The sequence below is a fragment of the Suricata suricatta genome, chromosome 5, assembly GCF_006229205.1.
Source record: "Suricata suricatta isolate VVHF042 chromosome 5, meerkat_22Aug2017_6uvM2_HiC, whole genome shotgun sequence".
NCBI classification, from domain to species: Eukaryota; Metazoa; Chordata; class Mammalia; order Carnivora; family Herpestidae; genus Suricata; species Suricata suricatta.
Genome location: NC_043704.1, coordinates 84,251,821 through 84,279,811, shown reverse-complemented (window position 1 = coordinate 84,279,811; position 27,991 = coordinate 84,251,821). Strand labels below are relative to the sequence as shown.

At 41.6% G+C, this 27,991-nt stretch overlaps 1 long non-coding RNA gene and 1 pseudogene across 1 annotated transcript in view; one reads left to right on the top strand and one right to left on the bottom strand.

Moving 5' to 3' along the window:
- LOC115291978 overlaps window positions 1-25,225 on the top strand; it is a 51,133-nt gene extending 25,908 nt beyond the window's left edge. Inside the window, exons 4-5 of the long non-coding RNA XR_003908745.1 lie at window positions 24,744-24,954; window positions 25,206-25,225. This is a non-coding gene — a long non-coding RNA (uncharacterized LOC115291978). The remainder of the gene's footprint in view (window positions 1-24,743; window positions 24,955-25,205) is intronic.
- A 1,031-nt stretch (window positions 25,226-26,256) lies between these two features.
- On the bottom strand, window positions 26,257-27,254 carry LOC115291977 (annotated as a pseudogene).
- Between the last annotated feature and the right edge of the window lie 737 nt (window positions 27,255-27,991).

Here is a 27,991-nt window from a genome sequence, read left to right as displayed (position 1 = left end):
ACAGAAGTTGGTGTTTTGATTTTTTACTTTGCTTTTCTGTTTGGCGTGTAATTGTAACTACTGTAGTGTAAATGATGGAAAATAATTGCATATGTTAAAAAAAATAAAAAAGAAGTGCTCTTCCAAGGAATGGCACTGGGAGCGTGGCTATGAGAATGTATAATGAGTGTTGGGGGTGGAGCACTGAGGGCTTGAGGGACGTAAGCTCTGACTCTGTGTCCTGCTTCTGCCACAGCCTGGTCAGGCAGCCTTGGGCATACTTAACACCCCTCTTTCCTAGCAACTTGTTTTGTTTGTCTTAAAAATGTAGGTTTGTGAAACGGTGTCCATGTATGGTTATTAGTGTGTTTCAAGGATCGGTTTTTGGAGGATGGGTGTCTGTAAATCTCCATACATAGTATGCATAATTCTGTTTTTGGACATTATTTTTTTTCCTGGGTCCATAACTTTATTCGGAGTCTCCAAAGGATCTGAGATCTTTAAAAGAACATCTAGAGGATTACTCAAAGCTCTGTATCAGTAACATTGTATGGCCATTGGCTGTCTTTATGTGTGTGCACATTTTCTCCTAGGTCATAAAAATGTGTTTGGCCTACTTGAAAGAAAGATTCTGATGAGGATATTTAAGAACACAGCTTAGAAATCCTTCTAGAAGGCAAAAAGCTCGAATGCTAAGGAGACAGGGCTGGAGTCCCAGTTCCATCATACATAGCAGATATAGGTGTGTACACATGCACATATACACTTACATATGTATATAGTCATATATGTGAAGGTACCACATATAGTGCATTAAAGGCAGCTCTGATCAAGTTTTTGAAAGGGGTTGCTTAGAATGTCAGTGTCTGATTGGCAGTTTTAGCAACTTCAGCCTCAATATTAAGCCAGTATGTATTTAAAAATCCTTCCTAATAACAATTTGTTTTAGATGTGTCTCTTATAAGTAGCATATAGCTGGTTTTTCTCCCCAACTTGACAACCTCTGTTTTAACTGATTTATATAATTACATTTATAGCTAATTTAATTACATTTATTTTTTAATTACGTTAATTGCATTTACTTAATTACATTTATTTAAATTTATTTTTATTACATGTACATCCTAGTTACTGTGCTTTGTATGATTGTTTCGAATTTCTTATTTCTTGCTTTCCTTTGGGTTGGCTGCATTTTTAAAATTCTTCTTAACTGGGTTAAAAGTTTTAGAATCTTTTTCTAGAGTTTTGGTCACTACTCCTAAAATTTTAACACCCAATGTATACGCTTTTAGTTTACCTTTGGCATTCTATTTCTTCCAGTTGTATTTCTTTTTTTCCTAGTAGTTCTTTCGGATTTCTTTAGCATTTCTTTCAGTGTTGATTTCTACATTTTATGATCTCTCTAATCCTTATTTGTCTTTAATTTTTGAACAGAAGTTTAGTTGGCTATAGAATTGGCAGAATTTTCTTTCAATACTTTGAAGATACTATTCAATGATTTCCCAGTCTCTTTGCTACCAGTAAGTCCATACAGTGCTTAGTAGCTAAGATGTCTATTTTCCCTGATTGCTTTTGATATTTGATTTTTTTCTTTGATACTCTATAGTTTCCCTCTGAAGTATTCTGGGTATGAATTTGATTACATATATATTTATATTTATTTATTTTTAATTAATTTATTTAGTTTTAAGTAGGCTCCATGACCAACATGGAGCTTGAACTCATGATTCTGAGATTAAGAGTTGCATGCTCAGGGTGCCTGGGTGGCTCAGTCGGTTAAGGGTCTGGCTTCCGGCTTTGGGTCAGGTCATGATATCACAGTTGGTGGGTTCGAGCCCTGCGTCAGGCTCTGTGCTGACAGCTAGCTCAGAGCCTGGAGACTGCTTCGGATTCTGTGTCTCCCTCTCTCTCTGACCCTCCCCTGCTCGTGCTATCTCTCTGTCTCTCAAAAATAAATAAAAAACATTTTAAAAAATTAAAAAAAAATAAGAGTTACATGCTCTACTGATTAAGCCAGCCAAAGGCCCCCATGTGTTTATATTTTCAGTAAAGTGCTATGTTGTATTAACTGTTTTGACATCTCCCCCATCAATAAGTATTGATGCCTAGTATCTTCTCACTTTGTCAATTTAAATTACTGCATTTCTGGGCACCTGGGTGGCTTTGTCAGGTAAGTATCCAACTTCAGCTCAAATCATGATCTCATCGTTCATGAGTTTAAGCCCCACATCAGGCTTTGCATTATCAGTGCAGAACCTGCTTGGGATTCTCTTTTTCTCCTCCTTCCCCATTTGTGCTCTCTGTCTCTGCCTCTGTCTCTGTCTCTGTCTCTGTCTCTGTCTCTCTATCTCTCTCTCTCTCTGAATAAATAAATACACTTAGAAAAAAGCTTAAATTATTACATATCTGTATAGTTGGAGATTAAAGTATTTGATCTCATTTTTAATTGAATAAAATCATACATACACATATGCCAGAAAAAGAGGTCATAATGTAAATGTGCAGATATTGGATACTGCTGGTGTGCTGAGGAGCTTCCTGGTGCACTGAAGCCACTCACGCTGTGTTAGGGATTGCAGACCGTGTGCATCTCTTCCCAACTCTATATTCAGTAATGTTACTTAGCTCACAATGGGAATATTTATACTATGAAAATTGACAAATGCTGCAAATCAGGCATTTTTTTTCCTGGCAAGTTGGGTTTTTTTGTTGTTGTTGTTGTTTATGTATTTTGAGAGAGGGAGAGAGAGTATGTAAGTGAGCAGAAGTGGAGCAGAGAGAGACAGACAGACAGACAGAGAGACAGAGAGAATCGCAAGCAGACTCTATTCTGTCAGTGCACAGCCTGACATGGGGCTTGATCCCATGAACTGTGGGATGATGACCTGAACTGAAACCAAGAATTGGAGGCTTAATGGGCTGAGCTACCCAGGCGCCCCTGGTACATTAGTTCTTAAACATTCACCAACACACCACTAGTTAGCTTCCTTCTAGTAGACACTTGTTACCTTTTTGCCAGCATCTATCATGCCTATCTTCTGTAAGCTCAGCCTTGCTGATATCCAGAAACATTCACGACTTTAGCAAGAGCTCTGTTGGCAGTTTCAAGTCTACTAACTAGTGGACCATAGAGTCATTCATATATGTATCAGTACATTTGTTTAATGAATATTTTTGAAAGCCAAATATGAGCCAACTGGCATGGTGGGCAAGAAGAACACATAGATGGCCAAGAACAGGACATCTAACAAGCCCCAAACCAGTTTTAATCTCCAGTGTAACGTCTGTCCACCACTTAGCATGATCATTAGTTGGGCTGTATTCCTAAGGGCCAGTGTGCCTCAGCCTCCTCTTCCTGTATTGTGACATCCATGTCAACTAAATGGGGAGACGATGTGACCAGAAACATGGCATGGGTTGGTTGCTTTTGCTTTATAGGCATGAACTTCTCTTAGCAAATACTGCTTTAGCCTTCAAGAATAAAGAGTAGGAGAACCCACATAAGCTCTTATAACCCTATCAAGTGTCTCTAAGTAAACAATTTTAATTAAGTTTTCATCTATAGAATTATACATTTTGAAATAAAATCTAGATGTTTGGGAATTGATTCCTACTTACTGTAATCCCAAGAAGACTACTTAAAAATTTAAATTCTGGATACATCAAGTACTTCTTTCAAAGTTATATTTTAATGAGTTCAGGATAAATGAATAAAAAACAGATGAATGAAGTTATTCTGGAGTTCACATGGGCTTAAAAATTAAGCTAGATATATTGACAAAACATGTTTTGGCTTTTGCCAAGTTTCCAGATTTTTTAAGAAGTTTGAAACATTTTGTTGAGCTGAAAATGTGACTGAAACTACTAATGTGCTATTTAACCAGCATAGTGTCTGTTATTTAACCAGTACAGTGTCTGTTTAAAACAATATAAAATTCTTAATTGAATTGCTTATTCCACTTTTATGAAAATATTGTAAAGTTAGTATCTTAGTTTACTAAATTAAAAACAATCAAAGAGAATTATATGCTTCATAGATTAATTATAGGTGCCTCATAATTAAAATAATGCGTTAGTAACATAAATACATTACAACTAGGGTCCAAGTTTAGTTATTGATGAGGCCTTGTAAGCTCTGCAATATTTTCTAATCATTCATAAACCTGTGAAGCAAATCTATCTTTCACATTCAAAGTGGTTTGAGACAAAACACAAAATATCTTGCTCAAAAATCTTGAAGAAGTGGTTCAAAATTCTTGAAGAAGTGGTTTAAAATTTTAGGGGAGGTGTCAGAAGAGAAAAATGTGATTGCCCAGAGAGTTTTACAATGAGCTCAAATGGTAAGGAGCCCTGGAAGAATGGCCAAATAAATGAGGATTAATGTAAAAGTGGTACAGTTTTGTTTGGAGACTGTAAGAAGGGTTCATTTTAAAATGCATTAAACCTTATGAAACACCAAAGACCACAAAAAGGACATTGAGAGCAAGAAGAAAAGGATGTACAGCTTGGGAATGACAGACTACTGCTGACCCTCGAACAGCATGGGTCTGAACTGCACGGCCCACTTATACACAGATTGTTTTATCGTATAGCACTATAAATATATTTTATCTTCCTTATGGTTTTCTTAATAACATTTTTTTTCTCTAGCTTATATTATTGTAAGAATACAGTATATAATACATGTAACATGCAAAATATGTGTTAATCGACTCTTTGTTATTGGTAATGTTTCTGGTTGACAGTAGCCTATTAGTAGTTAAGGGAGTCAAATGTTCTATGTGGCGTTTTGACTGTGGGGGGGAGGGTTGGGAGATGGTGTTGGCCTCCCTAACCCCTGCATTGTTAAAAGTTCAGCTGTAATATTAATAGAAGGTGGAAAGAAGACAGATAAAATCAATGCCTTTCTTTCTTATTAAAGAACATAGTATTCGGACTCAAAAATGTAGGGTAAATATTCTAGACAGAACATATGACTAGGAGAGGATAAAAAGTTTAAATAAGTCCATGCCTTTAAATAGATCCGTGCCTCAATTTCTGAGTGATATATGCAGGCTGATCACTAAGTCTACAGATGTGACCACCAATGCACTGCTGACAGAACTTAAGGAGATGTGGCCAGGAGTGGGGCCAGGAGACAAGAAATGAGCACATGCTATTGCTGTTAATGAGAGGAGAAACTATTGAACTACAAAATTATAATGCTGATCCCAGGCAAGAATTGAAAACAAATTATCAATCTAATGATTTCTAAGAACCTAACAGAAAGGCTGAGTTATTAGTTGTCAGAACCAAATGCATTGACAAGCTGTTACCTTATTCTCAGCACGATGATACAGTCTCTCATTAAAAACCTGGATGGCTGAAGAGTTGGTTGGATTAACAGCATGTCTCTGTGACTATGGAGAGAGATTCTTTAGAAAAAGAAAGGGTCTTAACCTTGATCCTGTTCTGTTCAGTGTCTATTAATGACTTACATGAGGGCATATATAATATTCATCATATTTGCAGAGAAGTCCAGATTGTGATGGAAAGTTCATAGAACAGATGACAAGTGTAAAAAGATAACCAATTACTGGAACAATGGGTTTAAACTAACATGATGAAAATTAACGAAGATTACTAAGAAGTTATTGGTTTAGGTTACAAAAAATCAAAGCCTAAAGGAGGGATTGGGAGTCCAGCAGCAGTTTGTGTGAAATGTTGATCGACCACCTCAGTTACTTTGTTTCCTATCTTATGAGAAGTCAAGTCATCCCACTTTACAGTGGTCAGAACATTTTGATTAGAGTGTTCACTTTTGGGGAGGAAAGTAGTAAGGATGGTGACAATTCTTGTAGTAAACTAAAACTGGTGGCTGGTTGAATGGTTGGACCTACATCCAACAGGCCAGCTCACCTGTGAAGTGTGGATTAGGCAAAGGCTTTGGAACAAGTAACGTTCCGAAACAATTCCTGACTACACTGTTGGGTGCCTCTGTGTTTTTGAAGAAGTCCCATAAGTTCTGTTAACCTCAGTTTCCTTGGCTGAACAATGAAGATAAAAATACCTACTCTGAAGAATTGTCATGAGGATTATAGATGTGCAAGAGGCCTCTCTTGGGGTCTGCCTGGTGTGTGCTTGGGAAATGGTAGCTATTAGTGTAATAGTTACCATGTTATCACTACTCAGCCATACAATCATGAGTGGACTTCACAGGAATAGGGTACATAAGGACAATATTAAGAAGAGTATGAGGACACCATCTTTATAAAGACTGCACTCAGGATCAGATTTTTAACTTTTGATAAATGCGGTCTCTGTTGGAAGCAAATGTTATTTGATACATACATCTTAAAGGAAGAAAACACCCAAACTCTGGGGTTTAAGGCTGCAGATGATGGAGACTGATTTGAGCCTAGGTGTTAATGCTAATAGAGACTTAATTCTAAGGATTTTTAAAAGGCCATTAATGTTTTTATTAATGCTCTATTACAAAGCTCTACAGTTTTCAAGGGGTCTGCCTAACCTTATTGCCTCCATAAAGTCCACTATTTTTATTAAAAAAAATTTTTTTAATGTTTATTTTTGAGAGACACAGAGACAGAGGATGAACAAGGGGAGGAGCAGAAAGAGAGGAAGACACAGAAACCGAAGCAGGTTCCAGGTTCTGAGCTGTCAGCACAGAGCCCAGCGTGGGGCTCAAACTCATAAACTGTGATATTACAACCTAAGCTGAAGTTGGATGCTTAACTCACTGAGCCACCCAGGTGCCCGAGCTCTCTTATTTTTCATGTGCAATTTTGCAGAAGGCAAGATTTTCTTCAGTTACACATACATTGTATTATAGCAGAAAAGCCATTCATGGAACATAAGAATGTTAAGGGAAACCTGATGTTTACTTGATACCTTTACTCTTAAAATAATTCCACAAACAATACATAGCTAGGAATAAGCACAGAAAGTAGTGAGAGAGAACCTTGGTTTAGACCTTTGCATCACTGGGTTCTAACCTGAGCTCTTTTCCCCTTGGCTGTGTGTCATGGGCTGAATCGTGTATCCTAAAATTGTAGTGCTATCCCCAGTACCTCAGAATGTGACTGAATTTGGAGATAGGGCCTTTAAAGAAATATTTAAGGCTTAATTAGGTCATTAGGTTGGGCCCTAATCCAATGTGACTGATGTCTTTTTGAGACTAGCACACCTACAGGCTCGGAGGGAAAACCATGTGAGACACAAGGGGAGGAAAGCCATCTAGAAGCCAAGCACAGGGGCCTCTGAAGAAACTAACCCTGCCAGTAACTTAACCTCTGACTTTTAGCCTCCAGAGCTGTGAAAAAATACATTTCTGTTGTTTAAGCCCCCCAGCCCATGGTACTTTGTGATGGCGGCCCTAGCAAACTAAGGTACTGTGTAACCTGCATATTTAACCTTTTCAAATTTCATTTCCTCATCTTTAAAACGGAGATTATGACATAAAAATGGGTGGCATTTTATATATTTTTAGGTTTATTTATTTTGAGAGGGGGAGAGAGTGTGAGCAGGGAAGGGGCAGAGCACAAGGCAGAGGGAAAATTGCAAGCAGACTCCATGCTGCCAGGGCAGAGCCCTACTCAGGGCTTGAGCTCATGAAAGCATGAGACCATGACCTGAGCTGAAATCAGGAGTCAGACGCTTAACCAACTGAGCCACCCAGGCACCCCCTAAATGGGTGGTATTTTAAAATAAACAAATAAAATTAGCTATTTCATATGGGGGGGGGGAGAGTGACCAAAATATAGTATTGAATCATGGTGGCTTTTAAATTTTATTTCCCTAAATGTCTGAGAGAGAAAATATATGTATATCTTGACTTGAAAAGACCAAAATTGCTATGTGAAAACTCACTAGATAAGGGAATGGTGATTATAGGAAAAATTTCCAGTAGCATAATGCCATCAATTAAAGAGTTCTCCAAGGGAATTTCAATTATAATTTGATCTGCTCCTCCCCCAAATTTCAATTTGCATTAGTCAACTCTTCAGAAACATACCTATTGCATAAATCAGGACACACCCGCACTTGTTAAATACTCAAGGTTTGATTTAATCAAAGATTTCAGGTGCTGAGAGCAGCCTCAGCCTGCGTTATTGTAATGCATGCATAGGCTGCAGTTGATAATCAGAGCTGTGTTGGGCGTCCCACTTTGCACCTCCTAGGGCACCAATTTTCAGCAACTGTTAGAACCCAATAGAAAAATCTCACCTAAGATTCATCTGTGAGCTAAATTACAGGGGAAGCCATTATCATTCATTTTACATGCACTATTGTTCTGGGGTGTCAGCCAAGCACCTCTAGATCAGAGGGAAGAATTTTGCTAACTTTGAGACTCCTGAGGATTGAAATGGTCAACCGAGGTATTTCATCATTCTTCTGATCAAGAAATATTCTTAATCAAACCAAAAGGATGTATATATATATATATATATATATATATATATATATATATTGAATCCCCACTAAGTGCCTAACGCTGGATGCCTGAGTTTTGGAGTGGGGGTGGAGGAGGAGATATTGAAATTCTGGTTGGAAGAGACTAAACAAATACTAGGCAATTAGAAGTCAATGAAATGTTAAGTTATACGGAATTACGTGAAAAGGGATTTCAGAGAAGGGTAAGACCAGTGTAAATTTGAGGAAGTGGATGAGGCTGAGGGAGAGGAAGAATTTGGATGTGGAAATTTGAAGTAGGGGATATATCGGAAGTTATTTTGCAGTTTGAAGGAAGGCTGTGTGTGTGTTGTGCATATACGATCAGGCACTGCTTTCTGCAGGGAGTGGGGAGAGAGCATGAGCAAAGGCATATAAGTGGAAGAACCTAGATTCTGTGCATAATGAACAAAGAAAAATCTGGCTGTGAGAAAAAGATGTGCAGTTCCATCCCATTTATTGCCAGGATTAAGAATGCGTTCTTTCTAAATCCTGAGAATAACCTACAGTATTAAGCATTACCAGCCTCATTTGCAGATAAAGGAACTGAGTCTTAGAGAAATTAACTGACTAGCCTTCAATCACACGTATTAAGTGCACAGGCTCCAAAGTCTTCCAAGGTTGTCTAAGTGTAGGGGAGTGCACGTAGGTCTGTGTGGGAATCACAAATGAATGAATGCTGCTGGTGCCCACAGTAGCATCCACTTTCCCAGCTGCATCCCTCAGCTGCATTCATTCCTGGGGAGGGGGTACACCCTTCGAGACCTTGGCTAATGACCACAAGGCATGGGGTACAAAAGGCCAGCCCCTTCACTCAAGTTGGAAACCACTCTGTGATGTGCTTTGTGCTCCAGAGTTTTTTCATGGAACCGATGGAAGCTCATCTGAAGCTGAGATCACATTCTTGCTTTCTTTTCCTCCCTCCTCTCCACACACTCTGTATTTCATCCTTTACTCCCTTTCTGCTGAGCGCACTCCCCTGAAAAATCAGACCTTACTAAGACACATTCAGCAGATACAGGTCTCAAAATCGTGTTTAGTGTGCACAGTGTATCGCTGCTGCAAGTGCTAACACTGTGTTGTGCAATTGCCACCTGTCCGGCAGCCTGTGCCGAGCAGGCAGTGGGAGTGGTGACAGTGACCTTCACCTTCAGGCCGCAAGTATATGTTAAGCACTGTACCTGCCTCTTTGCACCTAAAGCTTATAACTAACCCTCTCAGTTAGGTTCTATGAGTATGCCTATGTTCATATATGTTCATGGATGAAGAAAATCTCGTCTGGAGAGGATATGTTACCGGCTTGGGATCACACAGTTTGTATGTTGCACAGTCAGGATTCTAAGACACTTGTGTTAAAGTCACAGCTCCAAAAAGTAGCCTGTGCATACTGGAACCTGTACCTTACTAAATGTGTAATTGACTAAAATGCTCAGGAACCATGCCTTAGACTGGGCAGGAAGTAGCTCCACTCAGTGTTGAGTGTTAACTTGGAGAACCAAGTTAAAATGGTGGGTCCAATCTAATCTCTGAAATGCGTCACTATTTATACAAAATGATTTGAAATCTACAGAGCATAAAAGAAAATGGTAAAGGGGCCAGAGGAGTGTGAAATAGTCAGGAGATACAGTGACCACATAACTGATTATTCAAATTGGAACACTATTGAGGATGTTAGGAGAGCCCATTAGTAATTACGCAAGGACAGTAAGTGTAAGCCAAGACTCTGTAGCAAACGAGGTTTTATGATCACCTCAGAAATAGGAGGCAACAGGGAGCAATAGTAGGTTCTTGAGCAGGGGCGTGGAATAATTCTTCTGTCACTGGTTTGCAACATGATGTAGAAGCAGCCTTGGAGGTGAGAGAAGAGCAGATAATAGATTGTTCTAGTGCTACAGTGTGATGTGTCTGGATTTCTGTCCTGGCTTCTTGCTTTTTCTCTAGTTCACTGTGCTGAGATAGACATCCTCAGCATGCTTGCCAGAACCTGCCAGCCAATCCTCTCCAGGAGCTCAGAACTCTGTGCAGGCCCTGCTGACCACTGGCTCTAACCAGTGGAATCAGCCTTAGAACCAAAAATATCCTCATTCTGCTGACCTTGTTCCCCTGGAACAGCTGCATCCCCATGGGGTGTCCCGTTCCCTGTAGGGGCTGGTAATTGTCCCCGAGGACACTTCTGCATGAATATGCAGGTGAGGACGCACACCTGCCATGAGACACTCAGGGTTTCTGCCTGGACAGATTTGTCCCAAAGGTCATTTCCCTCTGGGCTAACACAAGAAAGTAAAGGGAAAAGGTTTCTATGAAAAGTCCAGGGTTTCCAGCTTTATAGCAATTTTTGGAGTTTACAGCAATCCTGGGTTAAATGATGAGGCCTTCCACCCTTATGTAGGGCCTTATCGCTGTCTTGTCTCCTTGGGTTTTAAATCCATTGTATTACCTTTACAGAGGTAAGGTTAAGGTCAATAGTTCTAATCATGTATATTTCAGAGGAGGAAAACGAACAGAGGACCTGTGATTATTGATGGAAAACTCCTTTTTAAAAAGGTAGACTATGGACTTGCACCATTTGAGACAGAGAGAGAGAGAGAGAGAAAGAGAGAGAGAGAGAGAGAGAGACACACAGAGAGAGAATGTGTCTCCAACAGATCTCCAGAGTCTGAAGAGATCCAAAGGAAAAAAAATAATTAAACATGTAGCCTGTGTCATTTGGAATTGAAACACTGGGTTTCTCATGAAGCAGCATTCTGTGCTTTGGACCTTAGGAAACTAGTCTCTTGGTCTGCTTTTGGGGCGAGTAAAGGAAACTGAGGAATAAATGAAGTAAATCAAGGGAAGAGCCCTGGGGGTGTGAACATGGGAATTTGCCTCTGAATGCAAGTTGGTCATCCAGGCATAAAGAACTTGAGCTTGTGAGATGGGTGTGTAGAGTGTATTCTTGTGATTTACAATGTAGTGAAAAACACCCAAACCCTGGAATCATACAGACTAGGTCTCAAATCCTAAAGCTATAATTTGAAGATCATCCGACTTTGGATAAGCTCCCTAAGGAAAACAGTGCCCCCGAGGTCTCATGTCGTGTAAATGAAGTAGCCTGGTGCTCAGGGAAGGGCAGTTCTTGCCCAAGCAAGGCACCCATGGGCTGATTTCTGCCTCCTCTATGCTCCTGTGCTACTCTGCACAGCCCACTCTTTAAAAAAATTTTTTTAATGTTTATTTATTTTTGAGAGAGAGCGAGAGAATAAGTGAGAGAGAAACAGAGCTTGAGTGGGAGAGGGGCAGAGAGAGAGAGAGGGAAACAGGCTCCAGACTCTGAGCTGTCAGCACAGAGCCCGATGCAGAGCTCGAACTCACGAACTATGGGATCATGACCTGGGCAGAAGTCAGATGCTTAACTGACTGAACCACCCAGGTGTCTCTGCACAACCCACTCTTAAGGTATGTGTTGTGCCATCGTGTACTAGTTGTACTGTGTCTCTCCCATCATACCACCTGCTTCTCCTTTTATATCAGAGCCTGGCATGCAGGTGCTCAGAATATATTACATGCATACATACATATATATATATATATGTATACTTATATATACATATGTACATACATGTAATAAATATATATGTTTATGTTAAGAAACTTAATAACATGCTCACTACCGATTATTTGGAACATACCGAAAACACTGCTTCCTCGGCTTACTGAAGGGCTTCTCTTTTGAGGCTCTTGTGGAGTGAGTTTGGTGAGCAACACTCACCTTGGAAGACGCGAGAGAACTGGAGACCAGAACTGGGATCCCTGGACAGACCCATGGACATAGAAGCCCTCTGGCCCAGGGCCTTGGTCTGAGCTTGGAGCACGTTTTCTGCTGGGGCTCCTGAATGGCTTTGGAAAACATTACCAGCGCAGGGCCCAGTTCCATGACGTCCTTCATGCCAGTCTGTATTTCTGAAGCTGTCTTAATGGAACCAGAGTGTTGCTCTGGAACCTCTGGCACGGGCCCAATTGTTCTGCCGCTGCTAGTGTCCACATCTGCACTCAGACTGCCTGGACTGCTGTCTGACCCCTAGTTTGCATGAGGTTTGCCAAATGTTGGTTTGCAAAAGCCTGTTGGAGGGTCAATTAGACTATGCCCACATTTATTACAACAATATTGTCTCATCAGCTGTTTTAAACATATTCTGTCATTTTAAACCCCTCAGCCAAATGGAGATCCTGCCCTCTCTCCCACTCATCAAACTGACCCTTTAGTAGTGTAACCAGGGACTGCAAATGGAAATGGCCCCTTTGGCTGTGTGGCTGCAGCAAATGCTCAGTCTTCTCAGTCTTTACATAAGTGAGGAGCATTACCAGGGGTAGGACAGCAATTACATTCTCCTGATTCAGTCTCAGAAGGCACTTCCAGGGGCACCTGGGTGGCTCAGTCGGTTAAGCCTCTGACTTCAGCTCAGGTCATGATCTCACGGTTCATGGGTTTGAGCCCCACCCTGGACTCTGTGCTGTCAGCTCAGAGCCTGGAGCCTGCTTCAGATTTTGTGTTTCCCTTTCTCTCTTCCCCTCCCCCACTTGCCCTCTGTCTCTCTCTCTCAAAAGCAAACAAACATTAAAACAAAATTTTAGAAGGAGCTTCAAGATTAGCCCTTGCCATCCATCCTCATTGTCTAGCCTTCTTGAAGCCCCACAAATGTGTTCATGCCTTCTACAAAGTACTGACAACCTTGTCCCAGGTCACACTTCTAGTCTCGCTTCCTGGAAGGAGATGTGGCCAATATCCAGCTACCCCAGACATTTTGCTGCCCAGGAGTTTATCAGTTGTCCATAAGTCCATGTGTTTCAAATGCTATTCTCTTTGCCTAGAATATTCTTCCATTTTGGAATAATTCTGCTCATCCTTCATTGCCAAAGTTGAAAGTCATAGCCATGACACTTTTTGTCAGCTCTGGAAAAATAGACAGTTATCCACTTCTTCCCAGTGCTCTCAGAGCTCTCTGTTTTGTCTCTGCTATGCTCCCGATGGTGTATTTACCCCTGTGTCTCCTCTCACTGAGCTGTGGGATTGAGGACGGCAGAGATAGGTCAGGTTCAGAGGGGCATCCCTAGAACTCAACATCTAGTAGGTGCAGTGTTGGAAGAACAGCTAGCGACTGGATAGAAGGTTCTTTTGCTCATATAAAGTGGGCTTTAGGCTGCTGTGCTTTTGTGATTTAATGTAAAATGATAAACTTTAAAGGGGGAAAACTTTCCTGACCTGTTGCGACATATAGCAAGAGATTTTATTGCTTATTTCTGTTCTCATCTGCCATATGGCTTTCCATTCACAAACTGCTCTAGTGAGAATTACTTTTGCAGGTAATTTTCTAATGATTGTCTTGGGATAAACAAATTTATCAGACTTGTTTGGCTAATGTATTCAAGGAGGTTCACAGGGGAAAAGATTAATCATCTAAGAAGCAAGCCGGTGTCTGCCGTTAGGCAGAAGGGTCCAGAGATGATCAGAGCCGAGCGGGTGGTTGCTATGACTGCAGATACTCTTCTCTCCCTTTGTGAGGTCAACGGCAGCTCCCAAGCTGATTGGCTAAAATTAGATTATCCTGCTGACCAACCATGGGGAGTTAATTTCATCAGAAAGAGAAAAATGGTGGGAAATCCTGCAGTGATGCTACAAAGGAATTTTTTTTCGAAACCCACAGAGTCCAAGTTTGCTTCCATTATAATTAATATGTTCTTTCTAATAAAATAATTTAAGGAAAGCAGATAACAGAATCTGCCTATTATTTTGTATATCCATATAAGCTTTAATCTGGTTTGTCCTCAAACCAATTCTCAAAGCAAAGTAACCTGTATTTTCTTGTATTACCTTCATAACTGAAGACTGTCATCATGTACATGTTTATATGATTGGAGATAAGCTAACTGTGGAAAACAAAAAAATGAGCTGGCACAGATAAAGGTATTTGCTTGTGTGGCTCCTGCTCTAGGGAAATAGCATCACAAAAAAACTTTAAGCAGAAATACCTTTGGATGGAGAGCATCATTTGAATCATTGAAGGGAACTCTACCTTCCAAAGGGTTCTTTCCCAGAAGTCCTATATGGCCTATCCTCTAGCTTTCCACTGAGTACATCCTTTTTTCTAGGAATTAATGACCACTGGACGAGATTATTTATTTCTGTGCAGGAAAGATACAGAATTAATCTTAAAAACAAGACTGACTTCAGGTTCTCCTGAGCTGTAAAACTAAGTGGATGTGAAATACAAATCAAGGAAAACCATTCCAGCATTTATGTTTCTTTAGCCTCTGTGTGACTATGGAAATAAAATTTGATTAATAAAGAAATGGAAAAAGAGCTAATGTTGAAATTATGGGCAATCTGCATGCTTCTCTCCATGTGATTGTCATATCAACATATTTTAAAAATCAAATTAATTTGTGGCACATTTGGTTCTGTGTCAAAGGGTCTATAAGGAGGGACCCAAAATGCCCTATTCCTAAAAGCCGACTTGTGGGGAGTCAGGGATCATTATGTACATATAAAATGGAATGATACATTCTAGGCAGCATAAAAACACTGCCAAGCAATAGTTTCAAGCAGGAAGCACTATAGGACTTTCTAGGAAGGAGAGGACAATAACACCATGGCTGAAGTCATCCAGATCCAGCTGTTTCCCCAGAGGAAACAAGAGAAAGATAAAGAGATCCCTGTCCTGATGTGTGTGCTGTCAGGATGTCACTGGTTTTTAGGAAATGAAGACAGAGCATCACAGCGCCATCACCTTTATAGTAAGCATATCTGTTCACTGCTTATGCTGTCAGCCACAGCACTGATTTACCTCCCTCCAGATATCAGTTATTTTGTCATTATTATTATCTTTATAATGTGATGAAATTGGTCAACAGGGATTAACCCACCTAAATTTACACAATATATAAACTGGGAAGCCAGGATTGGACTCCAGTTTCCTTTGTTAGCATTTTTCTGCATGTGTCTCTGAATATTTGACATAAGTATTCATGACAAAGTGCATGTGTTGTTACTTTTTTCACCTGTCATATAAATTTAATAATCATTTTTGATAGCTTCATCTGATTTTGTTGAGTGACTCTATCACCATAACTGCACATTTCATTGTTGCTGAACTTTGCATATTTTCAGATTTAGGAAACATTTTCTATATAAAACTCTTTTATCTGTCCAACATTTAGGCTATTAAGGTTAATTAATTCCTAGGAATGAAAGGGTATGAAGACTTTACAAAAAACTACGTTGTCAAATTCTCTTGTCAAGAATATAAGGATGCTTGATTAACCACATTTCTCCAGCACTGGGAAGAGTCATTAATAAACAAAACCAAAAATGTAGATTGATAGGCAATAATGAACTTCCTGTTTTAATATGCTTTTCTTTACTATGAATTAATTCATTTATCATGGAATATATCAGTAGGTAAAATAGGGAAGCGATCATATGTCAGGGAGGCTGATTCCAATTCTATCTTAATAGGATGAATAAGATAAATGTTCAACCGAGTCATTTAAAAAAGTGACAATGGATGCATAGAAAGCAGAGTATCACAAGTTCCATGAGTTAATTAGTATTTTAGTTCTAGTGGAATTTCCTTATGAGGAAGATATTATCAAAGTTCCCAACCCAGGCAGTTACATTTGATAAGAACTTTGTAGGCAGAAGTGAGAGATTTTCAAAGCTCATCTTCACACTCATTTCTTTTCTAAACTCTTAAGACAGAGACTGTTGGGTTGTCATGTTGTATGGCTTCAAACTGAGGTAGAATTTCAAGCAGGAGCGATGTGGTTTCTGGTGAAAGATGTTGAAATCTGCGTTTTGGTAGCATAAGAATAAAATCGAGACAGCCCCATCTCACGGCTCCCCCTGGGTGGGAGGGGATGGCCATCCATACTCACATTTCTGGCTACAGTGCAAACAACATACAGCCAGATGGTTGGTTATAGAGTTTGGTTGTCACATAGTGAAGGGCTACTTGAAAGCAGTCATATGGTAACACAATCGATTATTGTCATCTTAGAGAGTGGACAGTGTGAATCCAATCATATTCTGTTCCTAGACAAAAATAGCTCAGAAGATGTTTTTATTCTGAGATCATGCATGCTGGGTATATATATACACACACACAGAAACACACATATGCATATATACACATATATATGTATATTTTTAGCTCAGTGCCTGGTACAAAGTAAATGCTCAGTAAATATTCTCCACTTTTGTGATTTACATCACGATTACTTTATTATTAAATTGCTGAAGTGAGATATCCCCCTCATTTTCTAAAGGCACCTAGAAATGAAAGGAAAAAAGGAAGAACACTGTGGAAGAGCATGAAAGACCATGAATCAGCAGGCAGGAGGAAGGGGGGGAGCTATTTTTAGGATGGGGTTGCTGCTGGAAAGCTCAGAGGAAGGAGCAAGAAGAATAAAGAGGCTGATGAGGAGGGCAGAGGGGAGATCAACGGTTAACTGTGTGGAGTTTCAAGAGCAATGAAAGGTCTTGGACAGGAAGAGCAGTTCTGTGGAAAAAGGAAAGAAATGTGAGCAACTCAGGGCTCTGAAATCCCTAAGGACTCCAGCTGCCTCGGGCTGAGCCCTGGTCTGTTTCTGAAGCCACAAGGTGCCTAACCGGGCTCATAGGCTGCCTGCCAGGGTGTGTGCAGATTTGGAAATGAGAGCAGATCACTCTACTGCTATCAAGACATTAAAGGCTGAAGCTTGGGGATGATGAGTAGATGGACCTTATTTTGTTTCTTTTAAAGCAAGATTAGCAACTTAATGCTGAGATTTCAGTTTGTTAACTACACAGAGGATCACATTCTGTTCTGCACAAAAACCTAACTGTGGGTTCCAGGATTTGGGCGTTGGTCTAACGAGATGGCCAGGGCCAAGTGAGCTCAGATACTGATGAGCACTCCTCAGGAGAAGATGACTTCTGTCTTCCTTGGACAAGGGACCTTTGCCCCTGCCAAGGGGAGAGGAGGTGGTGTCTAACGGGCTGGTGGACACACAGTTTATTCAGGGCTCCCAAAGAGCATTGGCCAGTGGAATCTCCACAGACCAAATTGTGTTTCAGCCAAAGTCGCTGTCTCTGTGGTAGTAGTGTCAGCATCTGCCAACAGAAGGGACACCATGACAGGTTCACTTAGGACCCTGCCAACCACTCACATGACTTGAAGCAAACACCTTCACTTTGCTGTCCTATGGTTCCCACATCTGCAAAGTGAGGAGGCTGGGGAGAGAGCCCCCTGGGTGTTCAGTCATGACTGAACTTATGCAGGCGTAAAGATATGCTTGCAAGACGCGGGCCTGGAGAATAGTGGAGAAATGTTCAACAGAAACATTGGCTGAAATAGGAGGAATCTGATCTTTTCCAATTGCATTTTCTCTGGCCCAGGACCAAGTATTTATTTAACTCCTCTCTTACCTTTGTATTATAGCCTATTAGATATTTTTAACGGCTCTTCCCCACTGTACATGTGTGTATCAGTTTGTGTCGTGAGCTATTCAAAGAAGGGACAGTTTTGAATAGATAATACATTTACATGATTCAAAAGGAACAAAAGAGAATATAGTGAAGCCTCCTTCCCCTGGCCACCCACTTCCTACTGGCAACCAAATATTATTGTTTTCTTTCTTCCAGAGTTGTTTTATGCATGCACCAAAAAATACATACGTATTTCCCTTCCTCTTACACCAGAGTCTTTCAGGGAAAAATGATAGTGTAGCATATGCACTGTTCTGCATCCTCCGCTCAATACTTTATCTTGAAGCTCTTTTTACATAGTAAATAATAAATTTCCACAGCCTTTTTTAATAGCTTCATGGTATTCCATGCCATAATTTATTTAAACAGTCCCAAACTGATAAATATTTAGGTTTTCAATCTTGTGATAACTAATACTGTAATGAATAATCTGACTTATAAATGATATTAAGTATGAGTGTGTGTGTGTGTGTGTGTGTGTGTGAGAGAGAGATTTTGTGCTAATGAAAGAAATGGTAGATATCGTTTAGTGTGATTTGGGAAAGGCCAGTGGGGTCTCTTGCACCAGTTTCATTTGATTTCTCCTAATTATACATTTGGAGTCGTTCTTTTGCTAAAAATTTTGTCTCTTATCAAAATGTTAACCAATTAGGCCTCAATAGTCATTTACAATCTACGATGAAATTACTAACCCCCTGAGCAGCTTTGCTGTGGTCACACCATGCTCCTGCTTAATCCATTTATTTGTGCGGTTCTCCCCGCCTTCAGTCACACACAGTTGGCACCGCGTGCAAGGCCTTTCACAGCGGGCCCCTGCTCGTGTGGGCACACTGAGCCCTTCCAGCTGCAGCCATGCTTTACTTTTCTAGCCTCTCAAGTGGGCGATGGCTGTCTCAGCTCCAGGCCTCTGTTCATGATGCCCCTCTACTTGGATTATTTTCCTTACTACCTCTAGACCTGCCTGGGCCTTAGCTCAGTCATCGCTTCCCCCGATAACCTTTGTCATCTTGCCCGGTTTCAGGTGTTGAGGGTCATCCTGTGGACTTTTACTTCCATCCAAACAGAGGTTCCCTAGCATTGCATCTGCCCTTAAAGGTTTTTTGTTGTTGTGGTTGTTGTTTTAATTCTTATAACTTAGTAGACTATAAACTCCTTATGATTAGGAACTTTTTTGTGATCCTTTTACTTTTAGTCCCTATAGCACAACAGAGACTCAATGTTTTGGGGATGATAAATGAGTAGATTATCCTTCAGTCCAAGGAAGGACCTTCAGTCCAAGGGATGAATAAACAGTCAACTGATCAAAAAGGGATATCGGTAGAGGAACTAAAAATTGAATTAGATTGCCGTCTGGATTATTAGACCCCGAGTACTCGAAATCTGACTGTATAGTTAAACATACACACTGGCTGGGATCCCTTACAGAACTAGTGCAGGATGGCTGTATTTTACCATTTGCTGCATAGATTCCCTCGAAGCTGTCAGAGGCAGATGGCACAGTGTTGAAGCTCCCCTTTTGGGCTGCACTGATACAATAATGATGAAGATGCAAGTTGATCATTTTTTCCTTTGTGGTCATCTAGGGAATGAGAAGGGAGCAGAGGGCAGACATGAGCTGGCCTCATCTGGCATGGCAGAGACATAGCTGGATGAGTCACTCTGGTGTCTATCCCAGCATATTTGGCTTTGAGATGTGAGTTTGAATTGGGGATGTTTGTTTTTATAGATCTAGGCCTTGGAAATATAAGATGGAAGTAGGCATCCCTAAGCAACTTATTGTAGTAAGATTTGTCATTTGCCTGTGCTGAGGGTTGGGATCCTTTTCTACCTTGGATATGAGAGTTGTGTTAAGTTTTGCTAACAGAGCATCACTTCTAAGTAGCCCCTGTCATAATTCTTAAGCTATCTTTTCCTAGATATTATTTCCTTGATTCTTTGAAATCTGGATAGTTCCTCAGATTGATGTACAACTTACTTGGCATTCAGTTAAAACTAGGCAAGCTAAGGCCCCAAACATCTTTAATTTCTTTATATAATCTCCACAAGACCTCATATTGTGTTGGTACTAGAATAAAGTGTTCCTTGATCTCATAAAATATTGGTCAGATTTCCCTGTGTTACAGTGTTTGTATACGTGTGTACATGTATGTGATCTACATAACCTGAGTGGTGGCCAGAATATTTGCTGAAGATTATATCAATATCAGGGTTGGATTAGGTAGAAATAAAGTTGACTTTCAGTCCTGGCTTCATATTGGCATTATATACCCATGGCAAATTATTTAACATTTCTGTCACTTGTGTTGTCATCTATAGAATGGGGTGATGATAATAATATTCTTCTTGAGACATTTTTGAAGATGAAATGAGGTAATATATGTCAAGTGCTTTGATTGGTGCTTGGCACACAATAGATGTTCAATATGTGAGAGTGATTATTATTATCAAGGCACCTTACATGATCTTGGGGATGCTTAGTGGAGGAGAATGAGTGGTATGTAGAGATCCTGGGTTGGGGTTTGGTGTTGAGAATATGTTCCAGCTCTCAACTCTTCCCTTACTTCCTCACGTCTTCAGGGGAGCCTAGAGATGGGATAGCTAGATCACGGTACTTGGCCGTCCGTTGGACAAGAACAGACCCTGGGGGATGAACCCAGGATGTGGAGAGAAGCTTGGCAAGGCCACAAGTAGGTTTCAGGAGGGTTCAGGTACGGATGGGTCAACGTGGGTCAGCATGGGGACAGTTGGGCTGCTGGCGCCATGCCGCTGCTGTGGGGCTGGGTTTCTCAGTGGAAACTGACAAGAGAAGGCAGGTGGGGCAGGTCTGGGAAACTGCGGCTTGTCTCAGACAAAGGGCTGGTTTCTATACTCTATAAAGAACTCTGCCAGCCAATTAAAAAAGCCCAAAACCCTAAAAAGTGGGCAAAGGATATGAACAGTTTGGAGAAACTAACAGAGAAACAGCTTTTAAGGACATGGAAGAGCTACTCAGCCCCACCCATAAGAAGAAAAATGCAAAGTACAACAACAGTGAAATTTCATTTTTCACCTGTCAGATTGGCAAACCGAAAAGAGTTTGATAATACCGAGAAATGGCTTTCTGCCAATTGGTACAACTTCCAAAGAAAGAAATTTGTTAATATCTGTCAAAATGTAAACGCAAACGCCTTTGACCTAGCAGCTCCACTTGCGGCAATGCGGTCCATATACCTATTCTCCAATGTGTGAAACGATCCATGTACAGGATTATTAATTGAGGCACTGTTTGTAGTAGCAAAGTTTCAGAACATTCTGAGAGTCCACTAATAGGACTGGTTAAATAAATAATGAGGCATCAATTCAATGAAATACTAACAGCTTTCAACAAGAATGAGGGAGTTGTCTATAGATAGGAACTCCAAGATATCCTATTTAATGAAAACGAGCAATGTGCAGAAGAGCATGTCTAGTGAGCTTACTATTTGCTTTAAAAAGAAAAAAAATTGCTATATATGTACTTGCTATCACATATATGTATGCATATGCATAAAATAAGTAATAATTTGCCTATTGAGTAGGGAATTGGGAATTGGGGCTTGGGGATAAGGAGAGGGAGAAACTTTCCACTTTGCACTATTTATAGTGTTTGAATTTGAATCATATTAATTCATTACCTATTCAATCTTTTTAAAAAATAGAAATATTGCATCTTGCTCTCTAATGCAGCCATTGAATTTAATGTGAAAAAAATGTGTTATAAAATATTGATTAATGCAATTACTTAATCCCCCACCACCTTACTCCTCCTGTTCCATTTGACATTCACTGATATTTGAATAAATATGATCCCAGGAAGATGCTACAGATTTATTCCAAAGCTCCCTCCATCCCCGGTGTCCATACTCAAGTACTGCTGGACATCCACCTCCCCAGGAAGAAGTGTTTGTAGCAGCATGAGCATCTGCTTTGGGGGAGGCAGAGCTGACTTTGAATCCTGCCTGTATTACTCATTGGCTATGTTAACCTGGTTGAGTTGCTGGACCTCCCTAAACCTCAGGTTTTGATCTATAAAGTAAAAAATTAAGAAAAAAGGGAGTGTTTATTGTTGCATCATGAAGTCAGTCATGGCTATAGGATTTCAAGTATTTAAGGATAAAATTCATTAATAACAACAGCTTTGTTGTGGCCCACCGCACTCATGTCCTAGTTGGCCTGTCAGAGTCACGGTGGAGCGGGCCAAATTCAGCTCTGCCCCTGGTGTCATTAACGTGCTCAGAAATGACCTTGGACCACTGTTCTCTGGTCCCTGCTATCCTGTTGGAGTTGGTCTCTGTCCTTCCTAGTTCAGCCAGTTCTCTCTCGAAGGTACCCCCACCTTGGCCCTAAGAGCTCCTCTTTTCTTTCTTTTTAAAATTTTTTAAATGTTTTATTCAGTTTTGAGAGAGAGACAGCATGAGCAAGGGAGGGTCAGAGAGAGGGGGACACAGAATCCAAAGACAGGCTCCAGGCTCTGAGCTGTCAGCACAGAGCCTGACATGGGGCTCGAAGCCACGAACCGTGAGATCATGACCTGAGCCGAAGTCGGACGCTTAACCGACTGAGCCACCCGGCGCCCTAAGAGCTCCACTTTTGTATCCAGTCTCTGGCAGTTTTTGGACAGACTTGGTTATTTTCTCATGGTTGAGAGAAAGTTCCTGAAGTTCCTTTAGTATTGGGGTATGGGGGCCAGTGTGTGGTGTCTGCAGCACCAGGGACCTGGTGACAATCACACTTCTCTTGTGGGGATTCGTGCAGGTGCATAAGGATTGGCCTTTCTCTCTTCTCTCTCTCTTCTTCCAGCTCCCACTTACGGTCAGTGGGTGGGGAGGGGTCATGGATTTCAGACCCCTATGTGAACTTTTCATCAGCATGGTGTGATTTGAGTTGGTGTGATTTACTATCAAATGTACAGAAAATGGACCTGTGTCTTGCCAACTGTTTATTTAAGCAACTACTAGGCCTTGTTAGTAAGCGATATCAAAGCTGTGAGGCGGTTGTTTGATAGTCAGTCTAAGCAATGGTAGAAGGTTCAGGTTCACATACGCTCATATACTTGAGTGGGAGAAAAATTCATATATGGCCAATAGCTTAGTTGCTATGGTGAGATAGAATGCTTTTTGAGAAAGTTTCTCTTTAAAGTCTAAGCTTAATCACTTTTAAGGCGGAGGAAAAACAGAAGGAGGAAAAAAAAAACAAAACCAGACTGTGGTAGGCTAGATTTCCCCCAGATATTATTGCTGCTTCTGTCTCTAGTCGAACATAACAGCTGGTGAGTAGAGAGAAACTGGAGAAAGATCTTTTTTGCCTTTAATCCAGTATGCTGTTTTCCTGTTCCCGTTTTACTGTAATTCTCAGCGGCCACAGGACAAAAGCTGTTGACTGATACATGCAATTACCTCCTCTAATATTGCTCTCAACTGTCGGCCCTGACTGACAAAAGTGGATGAGGTTTAGTTAAGGTCTGGGAAAACACTCTTTTAATAAAAGCCTTTCTCATCTCTATGATCACCTCCCTCCCTCAGACCTTTTCATCTGTTTTCTGGAAAGATAAGGCCTGGTGATGGAAAGTTAAAAAGTGGTGCTGAACTTGGACGATCACGACGCCACCATTTACCTCATAAAATCTCACAGCGTGTGTGTGTGTGCGTGTGTGCAATTTGCATTTGAAATAAGGAAAATCAGTTTGGGTCGCTAAGCAAGTCTTTCCCCAGAAAGAATAAGAGGAGGTTTTTGGAAGTTACACCAGATCCTCATTGGGCTCAGACCTCCTTTGGTTTTTGTAGGCAAAAGCAAGCCCTGAGGCGGTACTTTCCTCAGGGCCCTTCGGTGAGCTGGACTTGGATGCTCTACTTTCTAATGCAGGGTGCGCACAGCAAAACTGTGTTTAATGAACTGCAGGTGGAAACCTTTTCCTTCCTACTGATGCAGTGCTGCACATTGCATGCTCGCAGAGCACCACAATAGGAAGGGGTCAAGGTCCTCCCTAGGAGTCTCTGGGCAACTTCAACGAGGAAGAGAGGTGAATCTAGTGAGATGGTCTGTATCTCCCCTCCCCCTGCTCATTTTTGGCATAGAAAAATTCGTAGTTCACGGAGGAGGAGGGTTAAGACACAAAAGTGAGGATGACGCCCTATTTACAAGTGTGGTTTGGAAGACTGAAGTGGAAACTCTGGGAAGATGTCCTTATAAAAAGTGAAAACTGTGTGGAGTGGGCTGTGTTCCTGTCTTTTGCAAGGTCTGCTGGCTGTTCTGAATGCAAACTGCTGGCCATGGTACAGAGCATAGTGGGTTCTTTAGGAGGCCGGGGCACTTGGAACAAAGTCTTCACCGATCCTTTTGATTGGTGTGGGCAGGCCGAGGGGTTGGGGCTTAGGAGGCTGCAGTTCGTTCCCATGCCCAGAAGGGACCTAACTTTGGTCGGGAAGGAAGTCTCCTCCCTTATCAACAGAATGAGGTAGTTTTGTCCTATCAATTTTCCCCTGAGTTGGACTCAATTTTCATAATACAGTTTGTAATATGATAAGGTGTGCACATTATTAATAGTAGCAATAGCATGGCTAGGTTATTCCTATGCAGTTTTAATAAAGAACAAAGAGCTGGGCTGCCGATGAAGTATAATTATCTAGGATTTTAGAACCAGGGCACAATATGTTCCTCTTTTTCAAGTATCTGCAGACTGTTGACTAAAAAAATGTTTCTCTTAGAGATAAACCCACTTCTACCTCCACCCCACCCCACCCGCGTTGATATGAAGACTATACATCAAGTTAACTAACACCTTGTTTGCTTTCTGTAGGGGTCCCAGAGAGTGTCCAGTGGGGTCAGATAAGAAGAGCAATCTGATTCAACAGACATTTATTGCACTCCTGCTGTACGCCAAGAAATGCACTGAAATCTGGCAGGGTGTAACACAGAAGAAGACAAGACTCATTGCCAAGGAGCCCTTACCTGGGAGGAGAGATGGAATTTCAGCCTACGGTGGTGAAATATTGGCATGCTACAAGGAGGTGAGTCCATGGACGGAGAGCAGGAGATAGTTAAATTCAGCTAGGTCAAGGATGGCTTTCTGAAAGAAAGGATGCTGGAGCTTTGTAATGAAGTGACTCCTTCCTTGGCATGCTTTGCGGGTCGTCAAAGGCTCCATGTCCAAGGGATAAAATAAATTAAATGGGAAGCAGTGTCTCCCTTAGGACAGTAGCATCCCAGTAATGCAGACAGGCATGTAAGCAAATAATGGCATTATGGTGTGATTCCACAGGGCCAGCAATATGACATCACAGGGGCCCAGTGAAGAAGGGGGTGACCTGCTTCACCTTTCATGATAACAAGGGACTCATTTGTCACCTGTTTGTGCTAATCGTCAGTGATTATGCTGTGCTTTTCCCACACCAGGCCTGGCTCTAAGTACTCTGGATACATCTGGATACATCTTCACACAACACTAAATGAGGACACAAAGACAGAGAGAAGTTCCTGGAGGCAAGTTAGGGCCAGGACGTGAACACAGGTTGCCTGACTCCTGGGTCCACACTTGTCACCATTCATTAGTTGCCCTCCATTAGGGAGCAAGTTTCATTCTGGTCTTTCCTTAGGGGGAGGCAATTGAGCCCACTGTCTCATCTGGCTTCTTGGGAGAAGACTGAGGAAACTTCTATGCAAGGAATATTGAAGGAATGTTTCAGTTGTGGAATCCTGCCCCCAGCCCCCTCCCTGCCACACAGAATCACACGTGCATTCACACCTACACAATAGATATACACCGTTTTTCTCCCCATGGGTCCCAACTATGCCTTTGCATCAAAATCACCCAAAGCTTTAAATAAAATATGGTTCCTGAGGCCCTTTCCTGGAAATACTAAGTAATCATATCTGGGAGCAGACCTTGAGCATCTGGGTTTTTTTCCCCCATATTTTAAAGAAAATTAAATGACATACATGCCCAAAGTAAAAATTCACAGTACAGAAAAGAAAGTCTCTTCTCCTTCCATCTAGTTCTCAGTCCCTCCTTCCACAGGCAAACACTTCCAACAGCGACTTGTGATTTGTTTCTTTCCAGAAAGCAATGATCACTCACTCTCTCTTTCTCTCTCTTGTTTTGGGAGGGGACTGGGTATAGTGTTCTTTATTAATGGCACATGACAAGGCAGGCTCCCCAGGCCCCTCCCTTTATCAGAGGGTCTGGGATGGAAAGTGTATAGAGGTCAGATATTCTCAGTGTGTTGGGGGATGAGTTGAGGCCAGGACTCTTCAGCAGCTGAGGGCCTCTCTCTTCCTCTTGCTCTTGCTGGGACTGGTGGTCCGGGGGGCTCTTACTCTTTGGAGGCCATCTGGACCACAAAATCTGCCACTCAGTTGCTGTGGCCAAATTCATTATTGTGCCAGGAATTGAACTTGACAAAGTGGCCAGTGAGGGCAATGCAGCCCCTGCATCAAAGGTGGAAGAGTGGGTGTCACCTTTGAAGTTATAAGAGACAACCTGGCCAGTGTAGCCCAGGATGCCCTTAAGGGGGCCTTCTGATGTCTGCTCCTCCACCTCTTGATGTCATTGTATTTGGCATCTTTCTCCAGGTGACACGTCAGATCCACAACTGACATGTTGAGAGTGGGGACATGGAAGGCCATGCCAGTGAGCTTCCCATTCAACTCAAGGATGATCTTGCCCACAGCCATGGCAGTCCCAGTAGAAGCAGGAATGCTGTTCTTGGCAGCTCTTCAGTCATCACACCACGGCTTCCCAGAGGGGCCATTGACAGTCTTCTGGGTGGCATTGATGGCATGGTCTGTGGTCATGAGTCCCTCCATGATGCCAGAGTTGTCCTGGATGTCAGAGTTGTCGTGGATGACCTTGGCCTGAGGATCCAAGCAGTTGGTGGTACAGGAGGCATTGCTGACAATCTTGAGAGAGTTGTCATACTTCTCATGGTTCATGCCCATCACAAACATGAGGGCATCAGCAGGATGAGCAGAGATGATGACCTTCTTAGCTCTACCCTTCAAGAGAGCTCCAGCCTCTTCCATGGTAGTGAAGACGCCAGTGGACTCCACACATATCAGCACCAGCATCACCCCATGATGTTGTCAGGAATTTTCTTTTAGAAGATGGAGATGGGCTTTTTAATGATACAGGTTTCCCATCCTCAGCCTAGACTGTGCCATTGAATTTATCATGGGTGAAATCATACTGGAACAGGTAGACCATGTAGTTGAGGTCAATGGAGAAGTCATTTGTGAAGGCAATATCCACTTTGCCATACTTAAAAGCAGCCCTGGTACCAAGGTGCCCAGTAAGGCCAAATCCATTTACCATCATGTCTTGGGGATGCAGCTGGCATTGCCTAAGAAGATGCTGCTGTCTGTTGAATGGGGAGGAGCAGAGAGCCTCCATCTGTTATTTTTTTAACCTCTGTAGATTATTGTGATGAATAATCAGGTGAGACTCTGGCCTGTGCCTTGTTCTGTCCATCTCAAAGATGCTTCATCTGTGGGAAAAGAGGACAGGTAGAAGGAGGCTTAAGAAGTGGAGACTTTTGGGGGTGCCTGGGTGGCTCAGTTGGTTGGCCATCCGACTTTGGCTCAGGTCATGATCTCAACATTTGTGAGTTCGAGTCCCACCTCGGGTTCTGTGCTGACAGCTCAGACCCTGGAGCCTGTCTTCAGATTCTGTATCTCCCTCTCTCTCTGCCCCTTCCCCACTTGCACTCTGTCTCTCAAAAATAACATTAAAAAATTAAAAAAAAAAGAAGTGGGGACTTTTTGAGTAGATGTAGTAGAAGGGGAGCCAAAAGGGCAGAGCTCAGAGAGAGCCTTCTCAACGCAGCACACTGCTTCAGAGTGAAAGAGGTGAGAATTCCTCTAACACACACTGAATACTAACTGCTAAGAGAAGCATAGCAGCAAGACACAGAAGTGTGTAAGGATCAATAAAAAAATGCCTTCCAGAGGAGACTTGAGAAGTCTCAAAAATGAAAGGAAAGGGTATTCTGGGTGGAAAGAATGGCATGGGATGTGAATGCTCATTTGCTCGTGTATTCCAGGTATTTTTTT